Source organism: Scaptodrosophila lebanonensis, unplaced genomic scaffold, assembly GCF_003285725.1.
Source record: "Scaptodrosophila lebanonensis strain 11010-0011.00,11010-0021.00 unplaced genomic scaffold, SlebRS2 tig00000112-arrow-arrow-pilon, whole genome shotgun sequence".
Classification (NCBI taxonomy): Eukaryota; Metazoa; Arthropoda; class Insecta; order Diptera; family Drosophilidae; genus Scaptodrosophila; species Scaptodrosophila lebanonensis.
The window spans coordinates 1,844,524-1,869,230 of NW_022060574.1; the positions used below are offsets into that span (position 1 = coordinate 1,844,524).

The 24,707-nt window shown below is 43.4% G+C and overlaps 1 protein-coding gene across 2 annotated transcripts in view; it reads right to left on the minus strand.

Moving 5' to 3' along the window:
- LOC115628197 (tubulin polyglutamylase ttll-4) overlaps positions 1-24,707 on the minus strand; it is a 213,988-nt gene that overhangs the window by 160,723 nt on the left and 28,558 nt on the right. The gene's annotated exons all lie outside the window — the stretch shown is intronic.

The following is a 24,707-nucleotide window of genomic DNA, read 5'->3' on the forward strand; positions in this document are numbered from 1 at the left end:
ATCGTGTCTATACATGTATGTACAATGCAGTACAGAAATAAGTCAAAGCAGCAGTAACAACAACAACTGCGTGCAGAACTTCGGCAGAGAATATATTAATATCGTAAAGAAACTTGGCATACGGACTCATAACACTAACTGGAGGTATTTGCCAAAGCTGAGTACAAAATTCCAAAAATTACGGGAGTTATCGAATAAACACGAATTGCGGTTATTCTAGCTCTTATACTTTCTGAGATCCTTGCGTTCATATAGACGGACAGGCAGACAGACGGACATGGCTATATCGACTTGTCTTGTCACCCTGATCATATATAAGTTAACACGACCACTCAGCGACAAAGAAGTTGCCAAATCGACATAGCAGAGCTGGCGTGCAAGATCAGCAACGTCCGCGGATATTGCACAACGAAAACCGTCATTGCAGAGTGCAACGCTCCGCGATGTAAGCAGCTGATATGCGACACCATGCACGAGGCGCAGTGTCAGCATGTTTGAGGTATAGGGCTAGCTTTAGTTATAAGAAATAATGTTCTTAGCAGTTAGTTGACTTTTGGATATTAAACCGTTCGGAATACACGAGCTCTTGTCTTTTATTAGTGCAACAATGCACTGTGTTAATTGAATAATAAATCCTTAGTCGGTCGTACATAATAATCACCAACGTGAAAAAACCCAAAAGTCACTCAAATTGCGGCAGCATAAAACGTCACCATCGACAGCAGCAGCAAAAGAAAAAAATTAAAATTAATACGTCGGCGTCTTCAAAAATAAAAAATGCCAAATCCATGGCTTTGCTGATTCCGCGATTGGAACTTTGTGCTGCACAGCAGCTAGCGACGCTGTGGGACAAAGTTAGGCAACTTCTGCATATGCCAATAGAGCGAGTCGTTTTTTGGTCCGATTCGGAAGTAGTTTTGCACTGGCAGCAAACACACCTGGCTCATTTGAATACTTTCATGGCAAATAGAGTTGCAAATATTCAAGAGCTTACTTGTGATGCATTTTGGCGTCATGCTCCGACAGCAGATAACCCAGCAGATCTGGCTTCACGTGGCTGTACCACGGCCGAATTGACTGATTCGCACTGGTTTAAGGGTCCGCGATTCTTAAAACTAGATTGTTCCCTTTGGCCTCGTATTCTCATATCGAGTCGACCAAAGAGCAGTCAACGCTGGAGAAGCAGAAGAACGCGACGGCTTTCATCGTGGCCGATGAGTGCTCAAATCCCTTCATGGATCTTATTGAAAATTCGTCGTTATACCTTAAGATTCTCCGCATTATATGCTACGTTTTCCGGTTCATCAACGGAAAAACAAATACAAACTCGTCACTTGTGCCAACAGTAGCTGAATTAGAGTTTGCGTTTTTGGCAGTTGTCCACATAGTTGTAGTACAACACACAGCTTTTGCAGACGAGATCTCAAAGCTTGACGGTCGCTTGCTTAAGGCATCATTGCCTAATAGTGCTAAATTTCCATTGCTTATGCCAAAGGGATGCCGATTCGTGATGTTATACTTGCAGTATTTACATCGCACTAATTGCCACGCTGGTCCACGTGCGCTCGTTAGCATTCTTTGCCAACAAGTTTGGATTGTCAATGCGCAACAAGCTTGTAGCGCAGTGGTGCGACAGTGTGTGCATTACTTTAGGTATAAACCAATCCTAGCAACCCAAATAATGAGAAATTTGCCCGCTGACCGATTACATGGCTGTCGGCCATTTGAGGTGAGCAGAGTGGGCTTTTGTGGTTCAATACATGTCTCGATGGGAATTCGTGGCAGAGCCCCGGTCAAGATGTATGTCGTGGTTTTTGTATGTTTTGCCTCCCAAGCTGTGCACATTGATGTTGTGACAGACCTGACTACTAACTCGTTTATAATGTGTCTGTCTTGGTTTGTCGGCCACCGTGCACCAGTGAAGCGAATATATTCGGACAATGCCACCAATTTCGTAACAGACGTCAAACTGACGTACTTAAAACGCTGGCAGCTGATCTCAGGCATCAAGCAGCGGTTTTGGGCCGATTGGTCCAAAGATTACCTTCCCGTGGCTGCACCACGGCCGAATTGACTGATTCGCACTGGTTTAAGGGTCCGCGATTCTTAAAACTAGATTGTTCCCTTTGGCCTCGTATTCTCATATCGAGTCGACCAAAGAGCAGTCAACGCTGGAGAAGCAGAAGAACGCGACGGCTTTCATCGTGGCCGATGAGTGCTCAAATCCCTTCATGGATCTTATTGAAAATTCGTCGTCATACCTTAAGATTCTCCGCATTATATGCTACGTTTTCCGGTTCATCAACGGAAAAACAAATACAAACTCGTCACTTGTGCCAACAGTAGCTGAATTAGAGTTTGCGTTTTTGGCAGTTGTCCACATAGTTGTAGTACAACACACAGCTTTTGCAGACGAGATCTCAAAGCTAAACAGTCGATCTTGCAGTCTTCGTATCAAAAATTAAATCCATTTATTTGTCCATTTCGAACGGGAAATCGTCAATTGAATTTGGTACGAGTTGACGGTCGCTTGCTTAAGGCATCATTGCCTCATAATGCTAAATTTCCATTGCTTATGCCAAAGGGATGCCGATTCGTGATGTTATACTTGCAGTATTTACATCGCACTAATTGCCACGCTGGTCCACGTGCGCTCGTTAGCATTCTTTGCCAACAAGTTTGGATTGTCAATGCGCAACAAGCTTGTAGCGCAGTGGTGCGACAGTGTGTGCATTGCTTTAGGTATAAACCAATCCTAGCAACCCAAATAATGAGAAATTTGCCCGCTGACCGATTACATGGCTGTCGGCCATTTGAAGTGAGCAGAGTGGGCTTTTGTGGTTCAATACATGTCTCGATGGGAATTCGTGGCAGAGCCCCGGTCAAGATGTATGTCGTGGTTTTTGTATGTTTTGCCTCCCAAGCTGTGCACATTGATGTTGTGACAGACCTGACTGCTAACTCGTTTATAATGTGTCTGTCTTGGTTTGTCGGTGCACGGTGCACCAGTGAAGCGAATATATTCGGACAATGCCACCAATTTCGTAACAGACGTCAAACTGACTTACTTAAAACGCTGGCAGCGGATCTCAGGCATCAAGCAGCGGTTTTGGGCCGATTGGTCCAAAGATTACCTTCACGTGGCTGCACCACGGCCGAATTGACTGATTCGCACTGGTTTAAGGGCCCGCGATTCTTAAAACTAGATTGTTCCCTTTGGCCTCGTATTCTCATATCGAGTCGACCAAAGAGCAGTCAACGCTGGAGAAGCAGAAGAACGCGACGGCTTTCATCGTGGCCGATGAGTGCTCAAATCCCTTCATGGATCTTATTGAAAATTCGTCGTCATACCTTAAGATTCTCCGCATTATATGCTACGTTTTCCGGTTCATCAACGGAAAAACAAATACAAACTCGTCACTTGTGCCAACAGTAGCTGAATTAGAGTTTGCGTTTTTGGCAGTTGTCCACATAGTTGTAGTACAACACACAGCTTTTGCAGACGAGATCTCAAAGCTAAACAGTCGATCCTGCAGTCTTCGTATCAAAAATTAAATCCATTTTCCATTTCGAACGGGAAATCGTCAATTGAATTTGGTACGAGTTGACGGTCGCTTGCTTAAGGCATCATTGCCTCATAATGCTAAATTTCCATTGCTTATGCCAAAGGGATGCCGATTCGTGATGTTATACTTGCAGTATTTACATCGCACTAATTGCCACGCTGGTCCACGTGCGCTCGTTAGCATTCTTTGCCAACAAGTTTGGATTGTCAATGCGCAACAAGCTTGTAGCGCAGTGGTGCGACAGTGTGTGCATTGCTTTAGGTATAAACCAATCCTAGCAACCCAAATAATGAGAAATTTGCCCGCTGACCGATTACATGGCTGTCGGCCATTTGAAGTGAGCAGAGTGGGCTTTTGTGGCTCAATACATGCCTCGATGGGAATTCGTGGCAGAGCCCCGGTCAAGATGTATGTCGTGGTTTTTGTATGTTTTGCCTCCCAAGCTGTGCACATTGATGTTGTGACAGACCTGACTGCTAACTCGTTTATAATGTGTCTGTCTTGGTTTGTCGGTGCACGGTGCACCAGTGAAGCGAATATATTCGGACAATGCCACCAATTTCGTAACAGACGTCAAACTGACGTACTTAAAACGCTGGCAGCTGATCTCAGGCATCAAGCAGCGGTTTTGGGCCGATTGGTCCAAAGATTACCTGCTGAGCCTGCAGCAGCGCCAGAAGTGGTCAGTGGAGCGTCCAAATCTGGAGAAAGGAGCCGTCGTAGTCGTCCACGAGGACAACGCTCCTCCTCAGCAATGGATGCTGGGAGTCGTCGAGGAGACGACAAAAGGCGCCGATGACGAAGTGCGCGTGGCAACCGTCAGGACGAAGGCGGGGCTGTTTAATTGGGCGATACACCGTCTTGCGCCATTGCCTACAAATATTTTTTGAAGCACTACGTGCCTTCAACGTGGCCGATGTAAAGGCATTTCAATTAGTTTTAAGATTATTTAAGAGAATTGTAATTGAAAGCAACGCATTAGTTAAGAGAAAATTGTCGTACACTGCAGCTGCCTGCGAGCAGCATAATTGAAATTTCCGCTCTCATGTTGTGCTTACGGCGGCGGCCTTTGTATTGTACTTGTATGTAGCTTCGCTACAATTAAAGAAACACTTGTTATATTGAAGTCTAGCTGTGCGAACGTGTGATCATTTTCTTAAACCAATCAATCGTGCATAGAAAGACACCGTCTTTCTTTTATATAAACTTTGTGAACCTTTTGCTTTTGCCATACCGGCAAGTTACCGGCTTAAAGCCGTACAATATATGTATGTATATACATATGTGTGTATAATATAATAACTTTGCCAAATTGTACAGCTTTTAATTCTAGAAATTACTTGCCTTGATTTATCCCTATCATACTATATACATAAGTATGTACATATGTATGTACAACCATACAAAGTATTTATTGTACTTTATGTCCTAGCTCTCGTACCAAAGTAATTTGCTTTCTGGGAAATTAACTCTTTAGAAACTGTTACAAAGTGTCGGAACAGAAATATGAATCAGCAAAGACGGGCAAGTCCTGCTAGTGACTTATATTTCCTTTTAGGTGGATGATGATTGCCCAAACATATTTATACTCTTTAAAAAGGTCATTGAATTACCTTTAATTTTATATCAAAATATGCACACGTTTCACATGACAATAATGCAAACAAGAGCGAACGCTGCAGTCGAGCAAGCCCGACAGTAAAATACCCACAACAAAAGGAAATTAATTAAAAACTATTCAATCCATACATACAAAGATGCAAAAGTGAAGACATGTTTATGTACAGTTTCAACAGCATACATATACGTTATCGTGTCTATACATGTATGTACAATGCAGTACAGAAATAAGTCAAAGCAGCAGTAACAACAACAACTGCGTGCAGAACTTCGGCAGAGAATATATTAATATCGTAAAGAAACTTGGCATACGGACTCATAACACTAACTGGAGGTATTTGCCAAAGCTGAGTACAAAATTCCAAAAATTACGGGAGTTATCGAATAAACACGAATTGCGGTTATTCTAGCTCTTATACTTTCTGAGATCCTTGCGTTCATATAGACGGACAGGCAGACAGACGGACATGGCTATATCGACTTGTCTTGTCACCCTGATCATATATAAGTTAACACGACCACTCAGCGACAAAGAAGTTGCCAAATCGACATAGCAGAGCTGGCGTGCAAGATCAGCAACGTCCGCGGATATTGCACAACGAAAACCGTCATTGCAGAGTGCAACGCTCCGCGATGTAAGCAGCTGATATGCGACACCATGCACGAGGCGCAGTGTCAGCATGTTTGAGGTATAGGGCTAGCTTTAGTTATAAGAAATAATGTTCTTAGCAGTTAGTTGACTTTTGGATATTAAACCGTTCGGAATACACGAGCTCTTGTCTTTTATTAGTGCAACAATGCACTGTGTTAATTGAATAATAAATCCTTAGTCGGTCGTACATAATAATCACCAACGTGAAAAAACCCAAAAGTCACTCAAATTGCGGCAGCATAAAACGTCACCATCGACAGCAGCAGCAAAAGAAAAAAATTAAAATTAATACGTCGGCGTCTTCAAAAATAAAAAATGCCAAATCCATGGCTTTGCTGATTCCGCGATTGGAACTTTGTGCTGCACAGCAGCTAGCGACGCTGTGGGACAAAGTTAGGCAACTTCTGCATATGCCAATAGAGCGAGTCGTTTTTTGGTCCGATTCGGAAGTAGTTTTGCACTGGCAGCAAACACACCTGGCTCATTTGAATACTTTCATGGCAAATAGAGTTGCAAATATTCAAGAGCTTACTTGTGATGCATTTTGGCGTCATGCTCCGACAGCAGATAACCCAGCAGATCTGGCTTCACGTGGCTGTACCACGGCCGAATTGACTGATTCGCACTGGTTTAAGGGTCCGCGATTCTTAAAACTAGATTGTTCCCTTTGGCCTCGTATTCTCATATCGAGTCGACCAAAGAGCAGTCAACGCTGGAGAAGCAGAAGAACGCGACGGCTTTCATCGTGGCCGATGAGTGCTCAAATCCCTTCATGGATCTTATTGAAAATTCGTCGTTATACCTTAAGATTCTCCGCATTATATGCTACGTTTTCCGGTTCATCAACGGAAAAACAAATACAAACTCGTCACTTGTGCCAACAGTAGCTGAATTAGAGTTTGCGTTTTTGGCAGTTGTCCACATAGTTGTAGTACAACACACAGCTTTTGCAGACGAGATCTCAAAGCTTGACGGTCGCTTGCTTAAGGCATCATTGCCTAATAGTGCTAAATTTCCATTGCTTATGCCAAAGGGATGCCGATTCGTGATGTTATACTTGCAGTATTTACATCGCACTAATTGCCACGCTGGTCCACGTGCGCTCGTTAGCATTCTTTGCCAACAAGTTTGGATTGTCAATGCGCAACAAGCTTGTAGCGCAGTGGTGCGACAGTGTGTGCATTACTTTAGGTATAAACCAATCCTAGCAACCCAAATAATGAGAAATTTGCCCGCTGACCGATTACATGGCTGTCGGCCATTTGAGGTGAGCAGAGTGGGCTTTTGTGGTTCAATACATGTCTCGATGGGAATTCGTGGCAGAGCCCCGGTCAAGATGTATGTCGTGGTTTTTGTATGTTTTGCCTCCCAAGCTGTGCACATTGATGTTGTGACAGACCTGACTACTAACTCGTTTATAATGTGTCTGTCTTGGTTTGTCGGCCACCGTGCACCAGTGAAGCGAATATATTCGGACAATGCCACCAATTTCGTAACAGACGTCAAACTGACGTACTTAAAACGCTGGCAGCTGATCTCAGGCATCAAGCAGCGGTTTTGGGCCGATTGGTCCAAAGATTACCTTCCCGTGGCTGCACCACGGCCGAATTGACTGATTCGCACTGGTTTAAGGGTCCGCGATTCTTAAAACTAGATTGTTCCCTTTGGCCTCGTATTCTCATATCGAGTCGACCAAAGAGCAGTCAACGCTGGAGAAGCAGAAGAACGCGACGGCTTTCATCGTGGCCGATGAGTGCTCAAATCCCTTCATGGATCTTATTGAAAATTCGTCGTCATACCTTAAGATTCTCCGCATTATATGCTACGTTTTCCGGTTCATCAACGGAAAAACAAATACAAACTCGTCACTTGTGCCAACAGTAGCTGAATTAGAGTTTGCGTTTTTGGCAGTTGTCCACATAGTTGTAGTACAACACACAGCTTTTGCAGACGAGATCTCAAAGCTAAACAGTCGATCTTGCAGTCTTCGTATCAAAAATTAAATCCATTTATTTGTCCATTTCGAACGGGAAATCGTCAATTGAATTTGGTACGAGTTGACGGTCGCTTGCTTAAGGCATCATTGCCTCATAATGCTAAATTTCCATTGCTTATGCCAAAGGGATGCCGATTCGTGATGTTATACTTGCAGTATTTACATCGCACTAATTGCCACGCTGGTCCACGTGCGCTCGTTAGCATTCTTTGCCAACAAGTTTGGATTGTCAATGCGCAACAAGCTTGTAGCGCAGTGGTGCGACAGTGTGTGCATTGCTTTAGGTATAAACCAATCCTAGCAACCCAAATAATGAGAAATTTGCCCGCTGACCGATTACATGGCTGTCGGCCATTTGAAGTGAGCAGAGTGGGCTTTTGTGGTTCAATACATGTCTCGATGGGAATTCGTGGCAGAGCCCCGGTCAAGATGTATGTCGTGGTTTTTGTATGTTTTGCCTCCCAAGCTGTGCACATTGATGTTGTGACAGACCTGACTGCTAACTCGTTTATAATGTGTCTGTCTTGGTTTGTCGGTGCACGGTGCACCAGTGAAGCGAATATATTCGGACAATGCCACCAATTTCGTAACAGACGTCAAACTGACTTACTTAAAACGCTGGCAGCGGATCTCAGGCATCAAGCAGCGGTTTTGGGCCGATTGGTCCAAAGATTACCTTCACGTGGCTGCACCACGGCCGAATTGACTGATTCGCACTGGTTTAAGGGCCCGCGATTCTTAAAACTAGATTGTTCCCTTTGGCCTCGTATTCTCATATCGAGTCGACCAAAGAGCAGTCAACGCTGGAGAAGCAGAAGAACGCGACGGCTTTCATCGTGGCCGATGAGTGCTCAAATCCCTTCATGGATCTTATTGAAAATTCGTCGTCATACCTTAAGATTCTCCGCATTATATGCTACGTTTTCCGGTTCATCAACGGAAAAACAAATACAAACTCGTCACTTGTGCCAACAGTAGCTGAATTAGAGTTTGCGTTTTTGGCAGTTGTCCACATAGTTGTAGTACAACACACAGCTTTTGCAGACGAGATCTCAAAGCTAAACAGTCGATCCTGCAGTCTTCGTATCAAAAATTAAATCCATTTTCCATTTCGAACGGGAAATCGTCAATTGAATTTGGTACGAGTTGACGGTCGCTTGCTTAAGGCATCATTGCCTCATAATGCTAAATTTCCATTGCTTATGCCAAAGGGATGCCGATTCGTGATGTTATACTTGCAGTATTTACATCGCACTAATTGCCACGCTGGTCCACGTGCGCTCGTTAGCATTCTTTGCCAACAAGTTTGGATTGTCAATGCGCAACAAGCTTGTAGCGCAGTGGTGCGACAGTGTGTGCATTGCTTTAGGTATAAACCAATCCTAGCAACCCAAATAATGAGAAATTTGCCCGCTGACCGATTACATGGCTGTCGGCCATTTGAAGTGAGCAGAGTGGGCTTTTGTGGCTCAATACATGCCTCGATGGGAATTCGTGGCAGAGCCCCGGTCAAGATGTATGTCGTGGTTTTTGTATGTTTTGCCTCCCAAGCTGTGCACATTGATGTTGTGACAGACCTGACTGCTAACTCGTTTATAATGTGTCTGTCTTGGTTTGTCGGTGCACGGTGCACCAGTGAAGCGAATATATTCGGACAATGCCACCAATTTCGTAACAGACGTCAAACTGACGTACTTAAAACGCTGGCAGCTGATCTCAGGCATCAAGCAGCGGTTTTGGGCCGATTGGTCCAAAGATTACCTGCTGAGCCTGCAGCAGCGCCAGAAGTGGTCAGTGGAGCGTCCAAATCTGGAGAAAGGAGCCGTCGTAGTCGTCCACGAGGACAACGCTCCTCCTCAGCAATGGATGCTGGGAGTCGTCGAGGAGACGACAAAAGGCGCCGATGACGAAGTGCGCGTGGCAACCGTCAGGACGAAGGCGGGGCTGTTTAATTGGGCGATACACCGTCTTGCGCCATTGCCTACAAATATTTTTTGAAGCACTACGTGCCTTCAACGTGGCCGATGTAAAGGCATTTCAATTAGTTTTAAGATTATTTAAGAGAATTGTAATTGAAAGCAACGCATTAGTTAAGAGAAAATTGTCGTACACTGCAGCTGCCTGCGAGCAGCATAATTGAAATTTCCGCTCTCATGTTGTGCTTACGGCGGCGGCCTTTGTATTGTACTTGTATGTAGCTTCGCTACAATTAAAGAAACACTTGTTATATTGAAGTCTAGCTGTGCGAACGTGTGATCATTTTCTTAAACCAATCAATCGTGCATAGAAAGACACCGTCTTTCTTTTATATAAACTTTGTGAACCTTTTGCTTTTGCCATACCGGCAAGTTACCGGCTTAAAGCCGTACAATATATGTATGTATATACATATGTGTGTATAATATAATAACTTTGCCAAATTGTACAGCTTTTAATTCTAGAAATTACTTGCCTTGATTTATCCCTATCATACTATATACATAAGTATGTACATATGTATGTACAACCATACAAAGTATTTATTGTACTTTATGTCCTAGCTCTCGTACCAAAGTAATTTGCTTTCTGGGAAATTAACTCTTTAGAAACTGTTACAAAGTGTCGGAACAGAAATATGAATCAGCAAAGACGGGCAAGTCCTGCTAGTGACTTATATTTCCTTTTAGGTGGATGATGATTGCCCAAACATATTTATACTCTTTAAAAAGGTCATTGAATTACCTTTAATTTTATATCAAAATATGCACACGTTTCACATGACAATAATGCAAACAAGAGCGAACGCTGCAGTCGAGCAAGCCCGACAGTAAAATACCCACAACAAAAGGAAATTAATTAAAAACTATTCAATCCATACATACAAAGATGCAAAAGTGAAGACATGTTTATGTACAGTTTCAACAGCATACATATACGTTATCGTGTCTATACATGTATGTACAATGCAGTACAGAAATAAGTCAAAGCAGCAGTAACAACAACAACTGCGTGCAGAACTTCGGCAGAGAATATATTAATATCGTAAAGAAACTTGGCATACGGACTCATAACACTAACTGGAGGTATTTGCCAAAGCTGAGTACAAAATTCCAAAAATTACGGGAGTTATCGAATAAACACGAATTGCGGTTATTCTAGCTCTTATACTTTCTGAGATCCTTGCGTTCATATAGACGGACAGGCAGACAGACGGACATGGCTATATCGACTTGTCTTGTCACCCTGATCATATATAAGTTAACACGACCACTCAGCGACAAAGAAGTTGCCAAATCGACATAGCAGAGCTGGCGTGCAAGATCAGCAACGTCCGCGGATATTGCACAACGAAAACCGTCATTGCAGAGTGCAACGCTCCGCGATGTAAGCAGCTGATATGCGACACCATGCACGAGGCGCAGTGTCAGCATGTTTGAGGTATAGGGCTAGCTTTAGTTATAAGAAATAATGTTCTTAGCAGTTAGTTGACTTTTGGATATTAAACCGTTCGGAATACACGAGCTCTTGTCTTTTATTAGTGCAACAATGCACTGTGTTAATTGAATAATAAATCCTTAGTCGGTCGTACATAATAATCACCAACGTGAAAAAACCCAAAAGTCACTCAAATTGCGGCAGCATAAAACGTCACCATCGACAGCAGCAGCAAAAGAAAAAAATTAAAATTAATACGTCGGCGTCTTCAAAAATAAAAAATGCCAAATCCATGGCTTTGCTGATTCCGCGATTGGAACTTTGTGCTGCACAGCAGCTAGCGACGCTGTGGGACAAAGTTAGGCAACTTCTGCATATGCCAATAGAGCGAGTCGTTTTTTGGTCCGATTCGGAAGTAGTTTTGCACTGGCAGCAAACACACCTGGCTCATTTGAATACTTTCATGGCAAATAGAGTTGCAAATATTCAAGAGCTTACTTGTGATGCATTTTGGCGTCATGCTCCGACAGCAGATAACCCAGCAGATCTGGCTTCACGTGGCTGTACCACGGCCGAATTGACTGATTCGCACTGGTTTAAGGGTCCGCGATTCTTAAAACTAGATTGTTCCCTTTGGCCTCGTATTCTCATATCGAGTCGACCAAAGAGCAGTCAACGCTGGAGAAGCAGAAGAACGCGACGGCTTTCATCGTGGCCGATGAGTGCTCAAATCCCTTCATGGATCTTATTGAAAATTCGTCGTTATACCTTAAGATTCTCCGCATTATATGCTACGTTTTCCGGTTCATCAACGGAAAAACAAATACAAACTCGTCACTTGTGCCAACAGTAGCTGAATTAGAGTTTGCGTTTTTGGCAGTTGTCCACATAGTTGTAGTACAACACACAGCTTTTGCAGACGAGATCTCAAAGCTTGACGGTCGCTTGCTTAAGGCATCATTGCCTAATAGTGCTAAATTTCCATTGCTTATGCCAAAGGGATGCCGATTCGTGATGTTATACTTGCAGTATTTACATCGCACTAATTGCCACGCTGGTCCACGTGCGCTCGTTAGCATTCTTTGCCAACAAGTTTGGATTGTCAATGCGCAACAAGCTTGTAGCGCAGTGGTGCGACAGTGTGTGCATTGCTTTAGGTATAAACCAATCCTAGCAACCCAAATAATGAGAAATTTGCCCGCTGACCGATTACATGGCTGTCGGCCATTTGAGGTGAGCAGAGTGGGCTTTTGTGGTTCAATACATGTCTCGATGGGAATTCGTGGCAGAGCCCCGGTCAAGATGTATGTCGTGGTTTTTGTATGTTTTGCCTCCCAAGCTGTGCACATTGATGTTGTGACAGACCTGACTACTAACTCGTTTATAATGTGTCTGTCTTGGTTTGTCGGCCACCGTGCACCAGTGAAGCGAATATATTCGGACAATGCCACCAATTTCGTAACAGACGTCAAACTGACGTACTTAAAACGCTGGCAGCTGATCTCAGGCATCAAGCAGCGGTTTTGGGCCGATTGGTCCAAAGATTACCTTCCCGTGGCTGCACCACGGCCGAATTGACTGATTCGCACTGGTTTAAGGGTCCGCGATTCTTAAAACTAGATTGTTCCCTTTGGCCTCGTATTCTCATATCGAGTCGACCAAAGAGCAGTCAACGCTGGAGAAGCAGAAGAACGCGACGGCTTTCATCGTGGCCGATGAGTGCTCAAATCCCTTCATGGATCTTATTGAAAATTCGTCGTCATACCTTAAGATTCTCCGCATTATATGCTACGTTTTCCGGTTCATCAACGGAAAAACAAATACAAACTCGTCACTTGTGCCAACAGTAGCTGAATTAGAGTTTGCGTTTTTGGCAGTTGTCCACATAGTTGTAGTACAACACACAGCTTTTGCAGACGAGATCTCAAAGCTAAACAGTCGATCTTGCAGTCTTCGTATCAAAAATTAAATCCATTTATTTGTCCATTTCGAACGGGAAATCGTCAATTGAATTTGGTACGAGTTGACGGTCGCTTGCTTAAGGCATCATTGCCTCATAATGCTAAATTTCCATTGCTTATGCCAAAGGGATGCCGATTCGTGATGTTATACTTGCAGTATTTACATCCCACTAATTGCCACGCTGGTCCACGTGCGCTCGTTAGCATTCTTTGCCAACAAGTTTGGATTGTCAATGCGCAACAAGCTTGTAGCGCAGTGGTGCGACAGTGTGTGCATTGCTTTAGGTATAAACCAATCCTAGCAACCCAAATAATGAGAAATTTGCCCGCTGACCGATTACATAACCGATTACATACGTTCATAATGTGTCTGTCTTGGTTTGTCGGCCACCGTGCACCAGTGAAGCGAATATATTCGGACAATGCCACCAATTTCGTAACAGACGTCAAACTGACGTACTTAAAACGCTGGCAGCTGATCTCAGGCATCAAGCAGCGGTTTTGGGCCGATTGGTCCAAAGATTACCTGCTGAGCCTGCAGCAGCGCCAGAAGTGGTCAGTGGAGCGTCCAAATCTGGAGAAAGGAGCCGTCGTAGTCGTCTACGAGGACAACGCTCCTCCTCAGCAATGGATGCTGGGAGTCGTCGAGGAGACGACAAAAGGCGCCGATGACGAAGTGCGCGTGGCAACCGTCAGGACGAAGGCGGGGCTGTTTAATTGGGCGATACACCGTCTTGCGCCATTGCCTACAAATATTTTTTGAAGCACTACGTGCCTTCAACGTGGCCGATGTAAAGGCATTTCAATTAGTTTTAAGATTATTTAAGAGAATTGTAATTGAAAGCAACGCATTAGTTAAGAGAAAATTGTCGTACACTGCAGCTGCCTGCGAGCAGCATAATTGAAATTTCCGCTCTCATGTTGTGCTTACGGCGGCGGCCTTTGTATTGTACTTGTATGTAGCTTCGCTACAATTAAAGAAACACTTGTTATATTGAAGTCTAGCTGTGCGAACGTGTGATCATTTTCTTAAACCAATCAATCGTGCATAGAAAGACACCGTCTTTCTTTTATATAAACTTTGTGAACCTTTTGCTTTTGCCATACCGGCAAGTTACCGGCTTAAAGCCGTACAATATATGTATGTATATACATATGTGTGTATAATATAATAACTTTGCCAAATTGTACAGCTTTTAATTCTAGAAATTACTTGCCTTGATTTATCCCTATCATACTATATACATAAGTATGTACATATGTATGTACAACCATACAAAGTATTTATTGTACTTTATGTCCTAGCTCTCGTACCAAAGTAATTTGCTTTCTGGGAAATTAACTCTTTAGAAACTGTTACAAAGTGTCGGAACAGAAATATGAATCAGCAAAGACGGGCAAGTCGTGCTAGTTACTTATATTTCCTTTTAGGTGGATGATGATTGCCCAAACATATTTATACTCTTTAAAAAGGTCATTGAATTACCTTTAATTTTATATCAAAATATGCACACGTTTCACATGACAATAATGCAAACAAGAGCGAACGCTGCAGTCGAGCAAGCCCGACAGTAAAATACCCACAACAAAAGGAAATTAATTAAAAACTATTCAATCCATACATACAAAGATGCAAAAGTGAAGACATGTTTATGTACAGTTTCAACAGCATACATATACGTTATCGTGTCTATACATGTGTACATACATGCAGTACAGAAATAAGTCAAAGCAGCAGTAACAACAAGAGAGAACGCTACAGTCGAGCAAGCCCGACAGTGTAATACCCTGCACCCAGGTAAACTTTCGTCACTGAGTTATATGCGCCCATAGCAGCAGCAAAAAGAGGAAGAAGAAGAGCGAACTTGTTGCTGCAGTTTGGGGGGGTTGTACTGGCGAAAATTTGTTTTGCTAATAACTTTATTTAGAACAACAGTAGACAATTATATATAAATTATGTGTGCAAAGTTTGGTTTAGGTAGCATTTGAAATGTGGACGCTATTGACGAAATTCTGTAGCGGGGGAAGGGGGGGAAAATTAAAAAAAATAAAATAAACTCGTCCTTACTCGGACCTAGGAGAATCTGGATGCCAACTTTGGTTATTCTAGCTTTTATAGTTTCTGAGATCCTCGCGTTCATCCAGACGGACAGACGGACGGACATGTCTAGATCGATTTCTCTCGTCATGCTGATCAAGAATATATATACTTTATGGGGTCGGAGATGCTTCCTTCTATATGTTACATACTTTGCACAAACCTAATATATCCTTTTTACCCTACGGGTACAGGATATAACAACAACTGCGTGCAGAACTTCGGCAGAGAATATATTAATATCGTAAAGAAACTTGGCATACGGACTCATAACACTAACTGGAGGTATTTGCCAAAGCTGAGTACAAAATTCCAAAAATTACGGGAGTTATCGAATAAACATGAATTGCGGTTATTCTAGCTCTTATACTTTCTGAGATCCTTGCGTTCATATAGACGGACAGGCAGACAGACGGACATGGCTATATCGACTTGTCTTGTCACCCTGATCATATATAAGTTAACACGACCACTCAGCGACAAAGAAGTTGCCAAATCGACATAGCAGAGCTGGCGTGCAAGATCAGCAACGTCCGCGGATATTGCACAACGAAAACCGTCATTGCAGAGTGCAACGCTCCGCGATGTAAGCAGCTGATATGCGACACCATGCACGAGGCGCAGTGTCAGCATGTTTGAGGTATAGGGCTAGCTTTAGTTATAAGAAATAATGTTCTTAGCAGTTAGTTGACTTTTGGATATTAAACCGTTCGGAATACACGAGCTCTTGTCTTTTATTAGTGCAACAATGCACTGTGTTAATTGAATAATAAATCCTTAGTCGGTCGTACATAATAATCACCAACGTGAAAAAACCCAAAAGTCACTCAAATTGCGGCAGCATAAAACGTCACCATCGACAGCAGCAGCAAAAGAAAAAAATTAAAATTAATACGTCGGCGTCTGCTGATTCCGCGATTGGAACTTTGTGCTGCACAGCAGCTAGCGACGCTGTGGGACAAAGTTAGGCAACTTCTGCATATGCCAATAGAGCGAGTCGTTTTTTGGTCCGATTCGGAAGTAGTTTTGCACTGGCAGCAAACACACCCGGCTCATTTGAATACTTTCATGGCAAATAGAGTTGCAAATATTCAAGAGCTTACTTGTGATGCATTTTGGCGTCATGCTCCGACAGCAGATAACCCAGCAGATCTGGCTTCACGTGGCTGCACCACGGCCGAATTGACTGATTCGCACTGGTTTAAGGGTCCGCGATTCTTAAAACTAGATTGTTCCCTTTGGCCTCGTATTCTCATATCGAGTCGACCAAAGAGCAGTCAACGCTGGAGAAGCAGAAGAACGCGACGGCTTTCATCGTGGCCGATGAGTGCTCAAATCCCTTCATGGATCTTATTGAAAATTCGTCGTCATACCTTAAGATTCTCCGCATTATATGCTACGTTTTCCGGTTCATCAACGGAAAAACAAATACAAACTCGTCACTTGTGCCAACAGTAGCTGAATTAGAGTTTGCGTTTTTGGCAGTTGTCCACATAGTTGTAGTACAACACACAGCTTTTGCAGACGAGATCTCAAAGCTAAACAGTCGATCCTGCAGTCTTCGTATCAAAAATTAAATCCATTTATTTGTCCATTTCGAACGGGAAATCGTCAATTGAATTTGGTACGAGTTGACGGTCGCTTGCTTAAGGCATCATTGCCTCATAATGCTAAATTTCCATTGCTTATGCCAAAGGGATGCCGATTCGTGATGTTATACTTGCAGTATTTACATCGCACTAATTGCCACGCTGGTCCACGTGCGCTCGTTAGCATTCTTTGCCAACAAGTTTGGATTGTCAATGCGCAACAAGCTTGTAGCGCAGTGGTGCGACAGTGTGTGCATTGCTTTAGGTATAAACCAATCCCAGCAACCCAAATAATGAGAAATTTGCCCGCTGACCGATTACATGGCTGTCGGCCATTTGAGGTGAGCAGAGTGGGCTTTTGTGGTTCAATACATGTCTCGATGGGAATTCGTGGCACAGCCCCGGTCAAGATGTATGTCGTGGTTTTTGTATGTTTTGCCTCCCAAGCTGTGCACATTGATGTTGTTACAGACCTGACTTCTAACTCGTTTATAATGTGTCTGTCTTGGTTTGTCGGCCACCGTGCACCAGTGAAGCGAATATATTCGGACAATGCCACCAATTTCGTAACAGACGTCAAACTGACGTACTTAAAACGCTGGCAGCTGATCTCAGGCATCAAGCAGCGGATTTGGGCCGATTGGTCCAAAGATTACCTGCTGAGCCTGCAGCAGCGCCAGAAGTGGTCAGTGGAGCGTCCAAATCTGGAGAAAGGAGCCGTCGTAGTCGGCCACGAGGACAACGCACCTCCTCAGCAATGGATGCTGGGAGTCGTCGAGGAGACGACAAAAGGCGCCGATGACGAAGTGCGCGTGGCAACCGTCAGGACGAAGGCGGGGCTGTTTAATTGGGCGATACACCGTCTTGCGCCATTGCCTACAAATATTTTTTGAAGCACTACGTGCCTTCAACGTGGCCGATGTAAAGGCATTTCAATTAGTTTTAAGATTATTTAAGAGAATTGTAATTGAAAGCAACGCATTAGTTAAGAGAAAATTGTCGTACACTGCAGCTGCCTGCGAGCAGCATAATTGCAATTTCCGCTCTCATGTTGTGCTTACGGCGGCGGCCTTTGTATTGTACTTGTATGTAACTTCGCTACAATTAAAGAAACACTTGTTATATTGAAGTCTAGCTGTGCGAACGTGTGATCATTTTCTTAAACCAATCAATCGTGCATAGAAAGACACCGTCTTTACATACATAAGTATGTACATATGTATGTACAACCATACAAAGTATTTATTGTACTTTATGTCCTAGCTCTCGTACCAAAGTAATTTGATTTCTGGGAAATTAACTCTTTAGAAACTGTTACAAAGTGTCGGAACAGAAATATGAATCAGCAAAGACGGGCAAGTCCTGCTAGTGACTTATATTTCCTTTTAGGTGGATGATGATTGCCCAAACATATTTATACTCTTTAAAAAGGTCATTGAATTACCTTTAATTTTATATCAAAATATGCACACGTTTCACATGACAATAATGCAAACAAAAGCGAACGCTGCAGTCGAGCAAGCCCGACAGTAAAATACCCACAACAAAAGGAAATTAATTAAAAACTATTCAATCCATACATACAAAGATGCAAAAGTGAAGACATGTTTATGTACAGTTTCAACAGCATACATATACGTTATCGTGTCTATACATGTATGTACAATGCAGTACAGAAATAAGTCAAAGCAGCAGTAACAACAACAACTGCGTGCAGAACTTCGGCAGAGAATATATTAATATCGTAAAGAAACTTGGCATACGGACTCATAACACTAACTGGAGGTATTTGCCAAAGCTGAGTACAAAATTCCAAAAATTACGGGAGTTATCGAATAAACACGAATTGCGGTATTTCTAGCTCTTATACTTTCTGAGATCCTTGCGTTCATATAGACGGACAGGCAGACAGACGGACATGGCTATATCGACTTGTCTTGTCACCCTGATCATATATAAGTTAACACGACCACTCAGCGACAAAGAAGTTGCCAAATCGACATAGCAGAGCTGGCGTGCAAGATCAGCAACGTCCGCGGATATTGCACAACGAAAACCGTCATTGCAGAGTGCAACGCTCCGCGATGTAAGCAGCTGATATGCGACACCATGCACGAGGAGCAGTGTCAGCATGTTTGAGGTACAGGGCTAGCTTTAGTTATCAGAAATAATGTTCTTAGCAGTTAGTTGACTTTTGGATATTAAACCGTTCGGAATACACGAGCTCTTGTCTTTTATTAGTGCAACAATGCACTGTGTTAATTGAATTATATATCCTTAGTCGGTCGAACATAATAATCACCAACGTCAGGAACTTCTTAATTGGCGTCCAACGTGAAAAAACCCAAAAGTCACTCAAATTGCGGCAGCATAAAACGTCACCATCGACAGCAGCAGCAAAAGAAAAAAATTAAAATTAATACGTCGGCGTCTTCAAAAATAAAAAATGCCAAATCCATGGCTTTGCTGATTCCGCGATTGGAACTTTGTGCTGCACAGCATCTAGCGACGCTGTGGGACAAAGTTAGGCAACTTTTGCATATGCCAATAGAGCGAGTCGTTTTTTGGTCCGATTCGGAAGTAGTTTTGCACTGGCAGCAAACACACCCGGCTCATTTGAATATTTTCATGGCAAATAGAGTTGCAAATATTCAAGAGCTTACTTGTGATGCATTTTGGCGTCATGCTCCGACAGCAGATAACCCAGCAGATCTGGCTTCGCGTGGCTGCACCACGGCCGAATTGACTGATTCGCACTGGTTTAAGGGTCCGCGATTCTTAAAACTAGATTGTTCCCTTTGGCCTCGTATTCTCATATCGAGTTGACCAAAGAGCAGTCAACGCTGGAGAAGCAGAAGAACGCGACGGCTTTCATCGTGGCCGATGAGTGCTCAAATCCCTTCATGGATCTTATTGAAAATTCGTCGTCATACCTTAAGATTCTCCGCATTATATGCTACGTTTTCCGGTTCATCAACGGAAAAACAAATACAAACTCGTCACTTGTGCCAACAGTTGTCCACATAGTTGTAGTACAACACACAGCTTTTGCAGACGAGATCTCAAAGCTAAACAGTCGATCCTGCAGTCTTCGTATCAAAAATTAAATCCATTTATTTGTCCATTTCGAACGGGAAATCGTCAATTGAATTTGGTACGAGTTGACGGTCGCTTGCTTAAGGCATCATTGCCTCATAATGCTAAATTTCCATTGCTTATGCCAAAGGGATGCCGATTCGTGATGTTATACTTGCAGTATTTACATCGCACTAATTGCCACGCTGGTCCACGTGCGCTCGTTAGCATTCTTTGCCAACAAGTTTGGATTGTCAATGCGCAACAAGCTTGTAGCGCAGTGGTGCGACAGTGTGTGCATTGCTTTAGGTATAAACCAATCCTAGCAACCCAAATAATGAGAAATTTGCCCGCTGACCGATTACATGGCTGTCGGCCATTTGAAGTGAGCAGAGTGGGCTTTTGTGGTTCAATACATGTCTCGATGGGAATTCGTGGCAGAGCCCCGGTCAAGATGTATGTCGTGGTTTTTGTATGTTTTGCCTCCCAAGCTGTGCACATTGATGTTGTGACAGACCTGACTGCTAACTCGTTTATAATGTGTCTGTCTTGGTTTGTCGGTGCACGGTGCACCAGTGAAGCGAATATATTCGGACAATGCCACCAATTTCGTAACAGACGTCAAACTGACGTACTTAAAACGCTGGCAGCTGATCTCAGGGGTCAAGCAGCGGTTTTGGGCCGATTGGTCCAAAGATTACCTGCTGAGCCTGCAGCAGCGCCAGAAGTGGTCAGTGGAGCGTCCAAATCTGGAGAAAGGAGCCGTCGTAGTCGTCCACGAGGACAACGCTCCTCCTCAGCAATGGATGCTGGGAGTCGTCGAGGAGACGACAAAAGGCGCCGATGACGAAGTGCGCGTGGCAACCGTCAGGACGAAGGCGGGGCTGTTTAATTGGGCGATACACCGTCTTGCGCCATTGCCTACAAATATTTTTTGAAGCACTACGTGCCTTCAACGTGGCCGATGTAAAGGCATTTCAATTAGTTTTAAGATTATTTAAGAGAATTGTAATTGAAAGCAACGCATTAGTTAAGAGAAAATTGTCGTACACTGCAGCTGCCTGCGAGCAGCATAATTGCAATTTCCGCTCTCATGTTGTGCTTACGGCGGCGGCCTTTGTATTGTACTTGTATGTAGCTTCGCTACAATTAAAGAAACACTTGTTATATTGAAGTCTAGCTGTGCGAACGTGTGATCATTTTCTTAAACCAATCAATCGTGCATAGAAAGACACCGTCTTTCTTTTATATAAACTTTGTGAACCTTTTGCTTTTGCCATACCGGCAAGTTACCGGCTTAAAGCCGTACAATATATGTATGTATATACATATGTGTGTATAATATAATAACTTTGCCAAATTGTACAGCTTTTAATTCTAGAAATTACTTGCCTTGATTTATCCCTATCATACTATATACATAAGTATGTACATATGTATGTACAACCATACAAAGTATTTATTGTACTTTATGTCCTAGCTCTCGTACCAAAGTAATTTGATTTCTGGGAAATTAACTCTTTAGAAACTGTTACAAAGTGTCGGAACAGAAATATGAATCAGCAAAGACGGGCAAGTCCTGCTAGTGACTTATATTTCCTTTTAGGTGGATGATGATTGCCCAAACATATTTATACTCTTTAAAAAGGTCATTGAATTACCTTTAATTTTATATCAAAATATGCACACGTTTCACATTACAATAATGCAAACAAGAGCGAACGCTGCAGTCGAGCAAGCCCGACAGTAAAATACCCACAACAAAAGGAAATTAATTAAAAACTATTCAATCCATACATACAAAGATGCAAAAGTGAAGACATGTTTATGTACAGTTTCAACAGCATACATATACGTTATCGTGTCTATACATGTATGTACAATGCAGTACAGAAATAAGTCAAAGCAGCAGTAACAACAACAACTGCGTGCAGAACTTCGGCAGAGAATATATTAATATCGTAAAGAAACTTGGCATACGGACTCATAACACTAACTGGAGGTATTTGCCAAAGCTGAGTACAAAATTCCAAAAATTACGGGAGTTATCGAATAAACACGAATTGCGGTTATTCTAGCTCTTATACTTTCTGAGATCCTTGCGTTCATATAGACGGACAGGCAGACAGACGGACATGGCTATATCGACTTGTCTTGTCACCCTGATCATATATAAGTTAACACGACCACTCAGCGACAAAGAAGTTGCCAAATCGACATAGCAGAGCTGGCGTGCAAGATCAGCAACGTCCGCGGATATTGCACAACGAAAACCGTCATTGCAGAGTGCAACGCTCCGCGATGTAAGCAGCTGATATGCGACACCATGCACGAGGCGCAGTGTCAGCATGTTTGAGGTATAGGGCTAGCTTTAGTTATAAGAAATAATGTTCTTAGCAGTTAGTTGACTTTTGGATATTAAACCGTTCGGAATACACGAGCTCTTGTCTTTTATTAGTGCAACAATGCACTGTGTTGACGAATTGACTGATTCGCACTGGTTTAAGGGTCCGCGATTCTTAAAACTAGATTGTTCCCTTTGGCCTCGTATTCTCATATCGAGTCGACCAAAGAGCAGTCAACGCTGGAGAAGCAGAAGAACGCGACGGCTTTCATCGTGGCCGATGAGTGCTCAAATCCCTTCATGGATCTTATTGAAAATTCGTCGTTATACCTTAAGATTCTCCGCATTATATGCTACGTTTTCCGGTCCATCAACGGAAAAACAAATACAAACTCGTCACTTGTGCCAACAGTAGCTGAATTAGAGTTTGCGTTTTTGGCAGTTGTCAACATAGTTGTAGTACAACACACAGCTTTTGCAGACGAGATCTCAAAGCTTGACGGTCGCTTGCTTAAGGCATCATTGCCTAATAGTGCTAAATTTCCATTGCTTATGCCAAAGGGATGCCGATTCGTGATGTTATACTTGCAGTATTTACATCGCACTAATTGCCACGCTGGTCCACGTGCGCTCGTTAGCATTCTTTGCCAACAAGTTTGGATTGTCAATGCGCAACAAGCTTGTAGCGCAGTGGTGCGACAGTGTGTGCATTGCTTTAGGTATAAACCAATCCTAGCAACCCAAATAATGAGAAATTTGCCCGCTGACCGATTACATGGCTGTCGGCCATTTGAAGTGAGCAGAGTGGGCTTTTGTGGTTCAATACATGTCTCGATGGGAATTCGTGGCAGAGCCCCGGTCAAGATGTATGTCGTGGTTTTTGTATGTTTTGCCTCCCAAGCTGTGCACATTGATGTTGTTACAGACCTGACTTCTAACTCGTTTATAATGTGTCTGTCTTGGTTTGTCGGCCACCGTGCACCAGTGAAGCGAATATATTCGGACAATGCCACCAATTTCGTAACAGACGCCAAACTGACGTACTTAAAACGCTGGCAGCTGATCTCAGGCATCAAGCAGCGGTTTTGGGCCGATTGGTCCAAAGATTACCTTCCCGTGGCTGCACCACGGCCGAATTGACTGATTCGCACTGGTTTAAGGGTCCGCGATTCTTAAAACTAGATTGTTCCCTTTGGCCTCGTATTCTCATATCGAGTTGACCAAAGAGCAGTCAACGCTGGAGAAGCAGAAGAACGCGACGGCTTTCATCGTGGCCGATGAGTGCTCAAATCCCTTCATGGATCTTATTGAAAATTCGTCGTCATACCTTAAGATTCTCCGCATTATATGCTACGTTTTCCGGTTCATCAACGGAAAAACAAATACAAACTCGTCACTTGTGCCAACAGTAGCTGAATTAGAGTTTGCGTTTTTGGCAGTTGTCCACATAGTTGTAGTACAACACACAGCTTTTGCAGACGAGATCTCAAAGCTAAACAGTCGATCTTGCAGTCTTCGTATCAAAAATTAAATCCATTTATTTGTCCATTTCGAACGGGAAATCGTCAATTGAATTTGGTACGAGTTGACGGTCGCTTGCTTAAGGCATCATTGCCTCATAATGCTAAATTTCCATTGCTTATGCCAAAGGGATGCCGATTCGTGATGTTATACTTGCAGTATTTACATCGCACTAATTGCCACGCTGGTCCACGTGCGCTCGTTAGCATTCTTTGCCAACAAGTTTGGATTGTCAATGCGCAACAAGCTTGTAGCGCAGTGGTGCGACAGTGTGTGCATTGCTTTAGGTATAAACCAATCCTAGCAACCCAAATAATGAGAAATTTGCCCGCTGACCGATTACATGGCTGTCGGCCATTTGAAGTGAGCAGAGTGGGCTTTTGTGGTTCAATACATGTCTCGATGGGAATTCGTGGCAGAGCCCCGGTCAAGATGTATGTCGTGGTTTTTGTATGTTTTGCCTCCCAAGCTGTGCACATTGATGTTGTGACAGACCTGACTGCTAACTCGTTTATAATGTGTCTGTCTTGGTTTGTCGGCCACCGTGCACCAGTGAAGCGAATATATTCGGACAATGCCACCAATTTCGTAACAGACGTCAAACTGACGTACTTAAAACGCTGGCAGCTGATCTCAGGCATCAAGCAGCGGTTTTGGGCCGATTGGTCCAAAGATTACCTGCTGAGCCTGCAGCAGCGCCAGAAGTGGTCAGTGGAGCGTCCAAATCTGGAGAAAGGAGCCGTCGTAGTCGTCTACGAGGACAACGCTCCTCCTCAGCAATGGATGCTGGGAGTCGTCGAGGAGACGACAAAAGGCGCCGATGACGAAGTGCGCGTGGCAACCGTCAGGACGAAGGCGGGGCTGTTTAATT